The following is a 12,094-nucleotide window of genomic DNA, read 5'->3' on the forward strand; positions in this document are numbered from 1 at the left end:
TTAATTACTTTCACTTTATTGTAAAAGATTTTCTTCTTTCTTTTGTTTTTTTACAAAAATTATACTTTCTCTTTCTTATAAAAGATTTTTCTTCTTTTATTATTTTTTTGACAAAAATTACTTCTTTTATAGTCATACGTGTTAATTAAAATTTCGGATACTAATTAAGGAACGACAATTGTTAGGTAAATATTGAAATATTGTGACTGGTGACACTTTTTGAGAGGGAAACACTTGTGCATATTGTTGGCCAAGTTGGGATATTAACGAGCCTTCAGAGCACAATATTAAATGGAGCATTGTCTCGTAATAGTCACACATTAATATGCACAACGACACATAGCATTGCTCAAATATTACAATGTAATTTGATCCCTTATATATATATATATATATATATATATATATATATATATATATATATATTATGAGAATGATAAAGATATATAAGAATATGAGAATGAATAATAACCATTAGATTAAAATGAAAGGTTGAGATTAAAACACTTTTTAATATGTCTTTTCCACTCAATCACAAACCCTTCAACTTCTCTCTTCATTGTTTATTCCTTCGAAGAATCTTTCTCTCTCACGCCTTACCCCCGCAGCCGCCGATGGATATAGAAAAGAAAATAAGGATATGGATGAATTGATGCTATATTATTATTTGTGAAACGTGAACACTGATTATACAAAGAGTGGTATAGAAAATTATATAGCACTGTGTACAATGGTCATGTATAATTGCAATTTAACAAATTCCTAAAACATAGACAAGTTTCCATATTGATTTGTTGACTAACTTGTTGCAGCTGTAGCATTTTAATCCTCAACCGATTCTCCATTGATTGTGCCATAATTATAGGGATCATTATCTTTAAGTGTTGTTTGACTCCCACAATTAATATGATTTTTCTCAAATGACAGTTGTATATTGCTAATACCCTCCCTCAAACGAGGCCGAGGTTGAAGGCAGAGTTTGTCTTGGAAGTGCATGAGAATAGCCTTTGACACCGGTTTAGTGAAGAGGTCGGCAACTTGATCATTAGTGGGAATATAGTGAGTAACAAGAAGTCCAAGTGAAACGCGTTCGCGAACAAAATGATAATCCAATTCAATGTGTTTACTCCGAGCATGAAACACTGGATTGATGGTCATGTGAAGAGCACTAATATTATCACAATAGAGTATCGGAGGGGAGGAAAGAGAAATGCAAAGGTCTTTTAAGATGAATGTCAACCATGTCAGTTCAGCTGTAGTGTTTGCCATGGCCCTATATTCAGCTTCAGTGCTAGACCGGGAGATTGTGTGTTGTTTCTTTGCGCACCATGAGATGATATTTCCTCCTAGGAAGGTACAATAGCCAGTGGTAGAGCGTCGAGTAGTAGGACAACCTGCCCAATCTGCATCAGAAAAGGCAAAAAGATCAAGTGTAGTGTTGGAAGTGAAATGGAGACCTACATTAATAGTTCCTTTAACATATCGTAGGATACGGCGAACCATTTTTAAATGCATAATTGTGGGAGAATGCATGAATTGGGAAACATAGTTAACACTATAAGAAAGATCGGGACGAGTAAGAGTAAGATATTGTAAGGCTCCAACATTCCCACGATAGTAGCTTAGATCATCAAGGGGAGTGTCATTTGACCCGATCTTGGTCTTGGCTTCGAGTGGTGTGCTCATCGGCTTACAATCAATCATGTTAGCTCGTTCGAGGATAGTAATAGCATAATGAGTTTGAGATAAATGGAGGCCATCAATTGTCGGGAGTATCTCAATTCCAAGAAAATGGTGGAGAGGTCCTAAGTCCTTCATGGAAAATTCAGATTGCCAGAGTTGAATGAAGTCAGCGACTAGAGAAACAGTTGATCCTGTAAGAAGTATATCATCTACATAAAGAAGAAGAATTAAGGAACCTTTATCAGAATGCAAAATAAATAAAGATGGGTCAGCTAAGCTGCAGAAAAAACCATAGTTAATGAGAAACGAACTAAAACGGTCAAACCATGCTCGAGGCGCTTGTTTAAGACCATAAAGAGCCTTTTGGAGTTTGCATACGTGGTTTGGGTATTGAGGATCGGCCATGCCAGGAGGTTGCTCCATATATATGTTTTCAGCAAGCAAACCATGCAAGAAGGCATTTTTTACGTCAAGTTGTCGAATGGACCATTTTTTAACAAGAGCTACGGTGATAATTAACCTTATGGTTCCTGGCTTGATTACATGAGAGAAGGTTTCAGTATAGTCAACTCCATCAACTTGGTGATATCCCTTTGCAACGAGGCGAGCTTTGAGACGATCTAGAGTTCCATCAGGTTTGAGTTTTGATTTGAAGACCCATTTAGAGCCAATAACATGCAAGTTAGGGGTGCGAGGAACAAGCTCCCAAGTTTGATTCTTATGCAAGGCTTCAATTTCTTCGCCCATTGCGGCTTTCCATCCGGGGTGAGCTAATGCCGAACGAATGTTATGCGGGTTACGTGGAATGTCGGCACAAGGCATGGTAATCAAGGCGTACTTAGGATTAGGCTTTGTAATCCCATGTTGTGAGCGAGTAACCATTGAGCGTACAGGTACATCATGTGGTAGTTGAACTGGGATAGTAATAATAGGCTCAGGTTGTTGATTTGAAGTAGGAGTCACACCCTCAAGCTCATTTTCAGTGTGTAAATGATGTGGTGAGTGGCCAGATTGTTCAGGTTCAATTTGTGAGGAATGGGCTGGTTGATCACTAGGCGAAGTAGAAGTCACAAGCTCAACCTCATTTTCAGTGTGTAAATGGTGTGAGGAGTGTCCAGGCTGCTCATATTCAATATGTGTGGATTGTTCTGATTGATCAATAGGTGGAATGGGGAGTTTCAAGGGAAAAGAGTGTACTAAATTTGTGGGTAGCGGGCTGGAGCATGGTGGTGAAGTGGAAGTTGTTGTCAAATCTGCACAAGATTTAGAATTAGTATGGGGTAGCCAAGAATCAAATATGCTAACTACATGTTGTGTAGGAGGGGGAATTATATTACGGTGATTAGCTTTATATGGAAAAAATAATTCATCGAAAACAACATGTCGTGAGATAAAAAATTTCTTAGTAGAAGGATGAAAACATTTATATCCTTTATGTGTATCACTATATCCAACAAAGACACAAGGAATAGTTTTTGGATCAAATTTGTTGCGCCGTGTATCCCATGAGTAAGGGAAGCATTTAGAGCCAAAGACTCGTAGTGAAGAATAGTTAGGATGTGTCCCATGCATGAAAAAATAAGGAGTTTCAAAATTAAGAGAAGACGATGGGAGTCTATTAATAAGATAAACAACTGTAGTAAAAGCTTCTACCCATAAAAATAAAGGAGCACCACTATGGAACAACATAGTCATACCTAGTTCCCGTATTATTCTATGTCGTCTTTCAACCATACCTGTTTGTTCTGGTGTATATGGGCATGATACCTGATGAATAGTACCTGTTAAACGAAAATGAGTTGAAAGTTTGGAGTTGATGAACTCACCTCCTCCATCAGAATGAAAAATTTTAATTTCTTTGTTAAATTGTTTTTTAACATACTGCTCAAATGATAAGTAAGCATTAACAAAATCAGATTTGTTTTGTAAAGGAATAATCCATGTATACTTCGAGAAGTCATCAACCAAACATGCATAATATTTAAATTTAGAAATAGATAAAACAGGAGCAGGTCCCCATAAATCACAATGTATTTTTTCAAATATAATAGAACTAGAATGCTCAGAAGAAGAAAAAGGTAGTTTATTAAGCTTTCCTAATTGACAACTATCACAAAGATGTTCAGGTTTAACAATTCCAACTACATCAATTAACCCTTTATTCTTTAGTAATTGTAACGCCGAAGTTTGAGGATGTCCTAGTCGCTGATGCCAAATGTCTGCTGAGCCAGATTTGAAGCGATGTGAAAAATATAATTCAGGAAAAGAAGAAAGAACATATAAATCACCCTTGCGTCTCCCTGTGATCATTGGTTCCCCAGTTTCTCGTTCCTTTACACAAAAATCAACATTAGAAAACTCACAATTAACAGGAAAATGTTTGGTTAGTTGACTTACAAACAATAAATTTTTTGTTAAATCAGGAACAAGTAAGACATCATGAAGAGGCAGTGTGGTATTCTTTTGCTTAATGAAGGAATCCCCAATACCATGGATTGGTAAAGGAGAACCATCACCAATGAGCACAAAATCTGTACCTGAGCATTGTCGAATGTTACTCAACATACTAGTTTTACCAGTCATGTGATTGGAAGCTCCGGTGTCCAAGATCCATTCTGTTTCAGCAATTGTATTGTCCAAGGTGAGTGCTGCAAGTGCTTGAGGTATATCATCAGATTGAGTTGGTTTCTTAGGCACCCACCAACATATCTTTGCAATATGGCCTACTGTGCCACAATATTGACATTTTTCATTTCGATAGAGATCCCTTTCTGCAGGAGTCATACGACGTTGTCCCGGTGGTGGAGGGCGTCTCTGCTGGGTGGTCAGGATATGTTGATTTTTACCTTGGCTACTAGGTTGTTGAGCTTGGAACCCTCTCCCTGTCGATGTGAAGGTTTGAGAGTTTCCACGGTTTCGAGAGGAAGATTGATGAGATTTTTGTTGTTGGCCATAGAACGCCATTTGAGGAGCCAAGGTGTTTTGCATCTTTGCACGGTTGGAAAACCAATTGCGTCGTTGATCAAGACTCTGGAGTTGTGAGATTACCTCAGAATATAGTGGCCTTGGAGGTTTTAGCATGGTTGTTGTGAATGTTTCATAATCAGGGCCAAGGCTTGTGAGGAGGTAGAATACCTTTTCTTTGTCTGGGATAGGTTTCCCAATTGCAGCAAGATTGTCGCACAGACCTTTGAAAATGCGAATATGCTCACCAATAGTTTGGTCCTCTTCCTTGCGGAGGTATGTGATTTGTTGACGGATTGTGAATTCACGTTCTTGTGAATCTTCTGCATATGCATCTTTGAGTGCAACCCAAACTGCATGGGCTGTGTCGATGCCAACGACCAGTCTGAGTGCTTCCTCGGAGAGGGTTCTGATTATCCAACCTCGAAGAAGACGATCAGACTTGCGCTAAGCAACGAATTCGTCAGTTAATTTTGGAACAAATTGTTCTGAGTTTGTGGTATTGGTGGTGTATTGAGTGGGTGCTGGGTCTTCATTTGTAAGGTGACCCACCAAATCTTGGCTTTCTGCAAGAGCTAATGCTTGTTCACGCCACAATGGATAATTTGTAGAACTTAGTTTTAACGTGATAAAGTTGCTCACATTGAGGGATAAAGAAGTAGTCATGATTATGCAGGTAGTGTTCACAAAGGCTCTAGATACCAAAAAGAAAATAAGGATATGGATGAATTGATGCTATATTATTATTTGTGAAACGTGAACACTGATTATACAAAGAGTGGTATAGAAAATTATATAGCACTGTGTACAACGGTCATGTATAATACACCGATGAATTCACCATCTTAGTTCTGGCCAACCTCCACTGACCCATAAACTTCCGACCGCCGTCTCAGTTCCGACCAACCGCTGTTTTGCACACAATTAAATCTTACGACATTGTTGTTGCAACCATTCAATTACATCAGTTAATATAAATAAATCACAAGGTTATTATAACATAAGACAATGTCAAGGTCTCGTTGCTGCCAAATCAAAAGAAGAACAATATTAAATTCAATTTGTAATAGCTATATATAAGCAATTCAACCATTTGAAAGTATCCCTTCACAAATTTCTTGTTGTTAACTAAAGAACAAAAGGGACGAGACACAGATTCACCATCATCATGTCCACCGTTAACGTAATCCTTCACAAACCATTTAATAAATTCCTCTTCTAAAGTTGTTTCAATTTATCAATTCATAGTTTTCTCAACTGGCTGCTGAAAGTTTCACATCGGAAGAAGGCAATCATGCTCAACAATCACGATCTTCTAAAGTGGTGTGAATTAGATCTAATTTTTTACAATCCCTCAACAATCAGAAACGGCAACCATGCTCTCAAGCCGACGACCGGTGATGATGGAAGAAGGCGACCGGACGGAACTACTAGGTGGAAGGAAAGGGAAGAACCGGTCGGGAATGGTAAGAGAGAAGTAAGATACGGAAGAAGGAAATGTTTGGTTGAATGTGACATCACTCACAATAATTACTTTAATCTCAACCATCCATTTTAATCTAATGGCTATTATATCATTCTCATATTCTCATTTCATATATCTTTAGCATTCTCATAATATGCATCCTATATATATATATATATATATGGTGTTTGCCTCCACCGACTTTCAACCTTGATAATTTTTTGATCGATGCCACCGATTCTGATCACTCTAGATTAAGTATTATTGAAAAAAGTTAATGTTACTATTAGTATTAAATATGACAAATTAATTAATTAATAGAAGAAATATTTTTACAATTGTTTAGCAGTGACTAATTTCAACCAAAAAATATGTGAAACATTATTCTCTCTCAACCAAATATTTTTCATATGCAGGAGACAAAGATCGAACTCTCCAGACCTTCAACAAATTATCTCCTCATATTAGGTATTAGAAAAATAGGCAACCAAATCTCCTCACTAGAGTTCTTGCATCGGGCCCGGTTCGATTGTTCATTGTAGAAAAACGTTTATGGGGCACTTTGTTTAAAATGCCAAAGACTTCAAATAAACTAATTCAGTATTCCTTTTGTGTTTTTAATGAAACTTTAATTATGTCTAAAAGAATTAAATATGCAACTTTTAATATTACTATATGTAATTAATTATTTGCATAATTTTTTAAGGAGAGATATTCATATACAAACCGATATGCTGAGATCATGGCAGTGTTACATGGTCTGGAGTTATGCTGGAATAAGGGGTTCCGTGATGTTGTATGCTTCTCTGACTCTCTGCTTACTGTCAAGTTGATAAAGGAGGGTGTCTCAAACTGTCACAGTTTGGCAAATGAGGTTCACATAATTCGGCAACTATTAAGAAGAGATTGGAGGGTGGTGATTGACCATACTCTTCGGGAAGGCAACAAGTGTGCAGACCTTTTGGCTAAATTGGGAGCTTCAGCGAATTCTCCTCTAGTGTTGTTAACAGTTCCCCCTACCGAGTTGCTCAATCTTATTGACGCTGACGCTAGGGGTGTGATTTTTATTAGAGAGTAGTCCCTTTTGTTTTGTCTTTCTCTTTTTTTCTCTCTTGTAACCAAAAAAAAAAAAAAACCGACACAAATCAAAATCAGATATCATCAGTCTGAAAAACAAAAAATCATACAAAAAGTAATATATTCATTATGGTTTTCATATTCAATAGTAAATAATGTTTTATTTATAAAAGGGTAAATAGGGTTTTACTCCCCTGCAAAATAGGAGAATTTTGCATTACCCCCCTGTAAAATAAAAAGATTCTTTGTTTTACCCCCCTGAATTGACAACATGGATTTGGAATCTTAATTTTGCTGACATGGCAACCATACGTGGCTTTTTTTTTACACATGGCTTTTTTTTTACTGTTTTTATTTATTTAATTTTTATTTTGCCACATATTGAGCTATGTCATTTAAAAAAAATAAAAAATAAAAAACAAAAAAGGGGAAAAACAAACAGCAATAAACATCAACAATTTTCACCACTCTCATGGGAAGAATAAACAACAACAACAACAAACTTCATCTTCAATCTTAAATTTCATCTCATCAATTCAATCTCAAACCCATAAATCCAAAACTATAAAAAAACTCATAAGTTTCTCAAAACATAAAATCTCACAGTTCATTCTCCACCACCAGCCACCAACACCGTCGTCGTCCATCTCTCTTTCCCACCAATTGCATCTCTCTTCCTTGCAGCATCACTCTCAATTTTGTTGTTTGTTGATTTTCCAAAAAATTAAAATTAAATCAAAATTAATGATGTTTGGAGAACATGTGTTGTTGTTATTTTTCTTGAACTTGTAATTGCTAACCCAACCCATATCCTTCACCAAGATCAAAGGAATGAACACGTGAGAGGTAGAGACCAGGAAGGAGAGGGATGAATGAGTTGATTATGTTAGGGTTGTTGTTGGTGGTGGTTGTTATGGAGGAGGTGGAGGAAGAGTTTGAATTGGAGGAATTGTGGAGATGATGAATTTTTTTTTTTTTTCGATTTAGGGATTTGAGATGAAAATTGCTCCCTGAGATTTGATATGAAGGTTGTTTTTTGGAAAAAAAAATTTGTGGGATTTGAGATGAAGATTTTTTTATTTTTTTAATTTTAAATAACAATGATTTGAAATAATTATAATAATAAAAATAAATAAAAATTCTAAGAAAATCCACATATGCATGCCACATCATAAAAAAAAAGATTTCATGTCTAGTTGGCGAATTAGGGGGGTAATTGAATGAATCTTTATATTACAGGGGGTAATCACAAAAAAAAAAATTTGCAGGGGGTAATGCAAAATTCATCCATTTTGCAGGGGGGTAAAACCCTATTTACCCTTTATAAAATTATTACTTCCATTTCTTTATACAACTTTTTAACGGGTTTACAAAAGGCCAAATGTCACACAAATGACCAATGGAATGATCAAGACAGTATCTTTTATTGTCCTAACATTATTTTTAATTATTATGTAAAAAACATTATGTTTAACTATAAATTAAGATTATTTATGAAAAAAAAACTATAAATTATGAATTGGAAAAAAAAAAAAAAAGACAGAATTCACTGGAGAGGTGCAAGGAAAACGCTTTTTATGTTTCTTTACCCAAGCGCATGCATGTAAAAAGTAATTTACTTCTATTGAGTCATTATTTATTCTTCATTCAAATACAAGTATTCAAAATCATAACAAATACTATAGTATATATGTTTCTATTCTACCAAACCAAATAATAGAAAAAGAAAGCTCACAACAGCATAGGGAGACAATAAGTAGCATCAATTGTAGAATACGCTACCATGCATATGAGGACAATTTTCACTATGCATGTTAGGCACTACACACTATAATCTAAAAAAAAATATGATTCTAAGCAAGTATAGTGACAAATACACTTGTCTTATAAATACGGAGTATTTGAGCATATTGAAGCCTATTTTATCAATTGCCATGCAGCTATAACTAGCAGGCCAAGTCGTAGTCATTAGGTGATTCCTGAATTTCTTTTCCATGTTTTCCCTCGGGTGACATGCTATGATTGATCACCAAAACATTTTTCACCTAACCATTCATGATTCATGTGTTGTTAGATCATGGAAACATATGATTAGTGTAATACGTTGATTTACCTACATGATACATCAATTGAATGGACATGTCTAAAATCTTGTATAATTTGTTCCGGATCAAAACCAATTGTCTCCGACTGTTCATGGATAAATTTATTTTTCTTTAAGTTAAATTTCATAAAAAATGTAGTTAAATTATTTATATTTACTGTACTATTGTAACAGCATTTTCATAAACTTTATAACTAAAAATAACTTATTAACATGTACTAGTATTTGTTTTTAAGCAAAAAATGAGAGCGCAAAAATATCACATGATAAATAAATAACATGTGGACTATGTTTAACACCTCAAAATCATCGATTCACTTGGGGTTGGTCTAGTGATGTTGACTTCGGTCCTTGGAGTGTGCTTTTCTCAAGGTCCCAGGTTCGATCCCCTTGGTGTCAATTTCGGTGGGCCAAGTCCTACAGAGCAAAAAAAACTCTGGCTTTAAACTAGACACCCACAAGTGGACGGTGAAATTGGTCTCATTAGATTAGTCTATCCTAAGACCGGATATCAAGTTTTAAAATACAAAACACCTCAAAATCACCACATATTGCTTCACTCCAATAAATCTATCTATATATTAACACCTCATTAAAAACCTTACACAAAAAAAAAAAAACAATGAGATAAAATCATGCATTGAGTGCACAAAGAACTCCTAAAAAAATACTCTCTCTAGCCTTATATGTAAGCAAAAGTAACTTTTTTAAGTGGATGTATTAATTTAGTCTAAAATATAGACTAAATATATCATTTTTTCAATGAATCTAAAAATGATACTTTTACTTATATATGAGGTCAGAGGGAGTACTTATAAACTGACATAAGCTCTTTAAAAAGAATGGTAAGGTGATTTTGAAGAAACCCTTATTTATTTCTATTGACATTTATATCTTCTAATATGATGGGCTTCTTCTAGGTATAATTAGCTTTGGAATATTATTGTTGTACAAAAAATTTAGAAGCACCAAAGAGGACTCCCAAAGACTAGAAAACACCTCAACCACCCAGAGTAAATTAGGCTCCCGATGTTGATATGAACGATAGTCGTCTTATTGTATCATAAGTCTAGAGGATCACTACATTGAGTTAAAAGCAACCGCACAAATAAAAAGAATTTGACACACCACATATTCACCCATCACTCAAAATCTTAGGGATTATGCATATGACGATATTCCTCAACACTAATCACATTTTTATCAAATACCAAACTTTTAACTTACACTTTCACACCAACACGTCCGTCTTTGTCACTGCAATTCACCATTAAAAATGACTACATTATGATTTAGGAACAAATTCTCGCAAAAAGTTATGATAAACAACTGTTTCATCAAATATATAAGATAATAGCATGATCATAATTTTATTTTATTTTGACTGGATAAACGAAATAAAAAAATCATTGAAAATTCACACACTGAATAAAAGAACCGGAGTTTGAACTTCGGTTTTGGTGTTCCACCTAGCAATTTCAACATTTGTCAGTTGTGCTAGAATTTATAAATACATGATCATAATTTAAATCTAATATAAATTTTGCAATTAATTGCTATTTATTTATTTTTTTATATCAAGATTTATTTATATTTTACGAAGATTTGATATCAAGATACTATAGTCCATGATTAAATGTTTTGTAGTTGTGGGAGACTCGTAGTATTAGTATATTACTACAGTGGGACCCCTTAAAGGATGGGCATTATATGACCTTAGTTATGTATCAACAACCCACTTGGAAAATTTGGTAGTGAGTAGTGAGATTTATGGTGGCGCCTTTAAATAACAAATAATCATGAATCTACCGTATTAGTTATTCTTGTCTTACTTAAAATCCAAATTAAATATTCGAAATCATTTAGATGAAATGAAGCGAATCTCTTTTAATTTAATCAGAGCTCTGAGTTTGATCTATGACTTGGACATGCATCAATATTAAAATTCTTACATTAATATTAAAATTATTATGAAGAGTTTGCTATTCATGTGGGTTCTACAAAGCTTGAGAAGTTAGTCTATGATGTTGCATGCACGCATAGAATATCCGATTTAAGAAAGAAAAAAAAATCCAAAATAAATACTAGTATTAAATACTAGTATGTCCTTCTTGAATGTAATAGGTTATGGAATTTAGATGGGGTCTTACGTACCAAATGCCACATTGATGAAGCAATATATATGTATCATAATATTTGCAGTATTAACTCTGTAGTAATTCCTCTGTCATAAGGTAGCCAACAGCTCAATGTTCTGTTTTGAATGTAAATCAATCCAGTTGGTAGAGTTACATATGAGTGCCACCTATTTCTACTTTGAATTGGAATCTATTAATCGATTTTGATCGTTGTGTTGTGTTAGATATATATGATGCATGGTTAAAATTGAAATGAAGACACTGCAGAGATAGGTAGTTGAATGAATATTCAAACATAAATGTAACACAGAAGTGAATTCTCCCGTGACTCTATTTAATTTGTTTTAGTGTCAAATGGTCCTGTGGGGCATTGAGAAGCCATATATCATTCATAGATCATTTAAAACAATGACCAACTTAGTCTAAGGAATTATGTCAAAAAAATAGAAAATGAACTTAGTCTAAGGAATATAACTCATAGTGCTTATAATTAAATTCCATCACCCAAAAATTCGAAAAAAAGAATTAAAATTAAACACTTAGATTTTTTTGGTTTAATATTTCAAACACATTTTGCGGTTCTTTAAATTAGATGTTTTAATGTACCAAAAAAAATTAGATGTTCTAACAACTTAGTCATTTAATTATGCATGTTAGACGTAT

This window comes from Trifolium pratense, linkage group LG3 (assembly GCF_020283565.1).
Source record: "Trifolium pratense cultivar HEN17-A07 linkage group LG3, ARS_RC_1.1, whole genome shotgun sequence".
Classification (NCBI taxonomy): domain Eukaryota; kingdom Viridiplantae; phylum Streptophyta; class Magnoliopsida; order Fabales; family Fabaceae; genus Trifolium; species Trifolium pratense.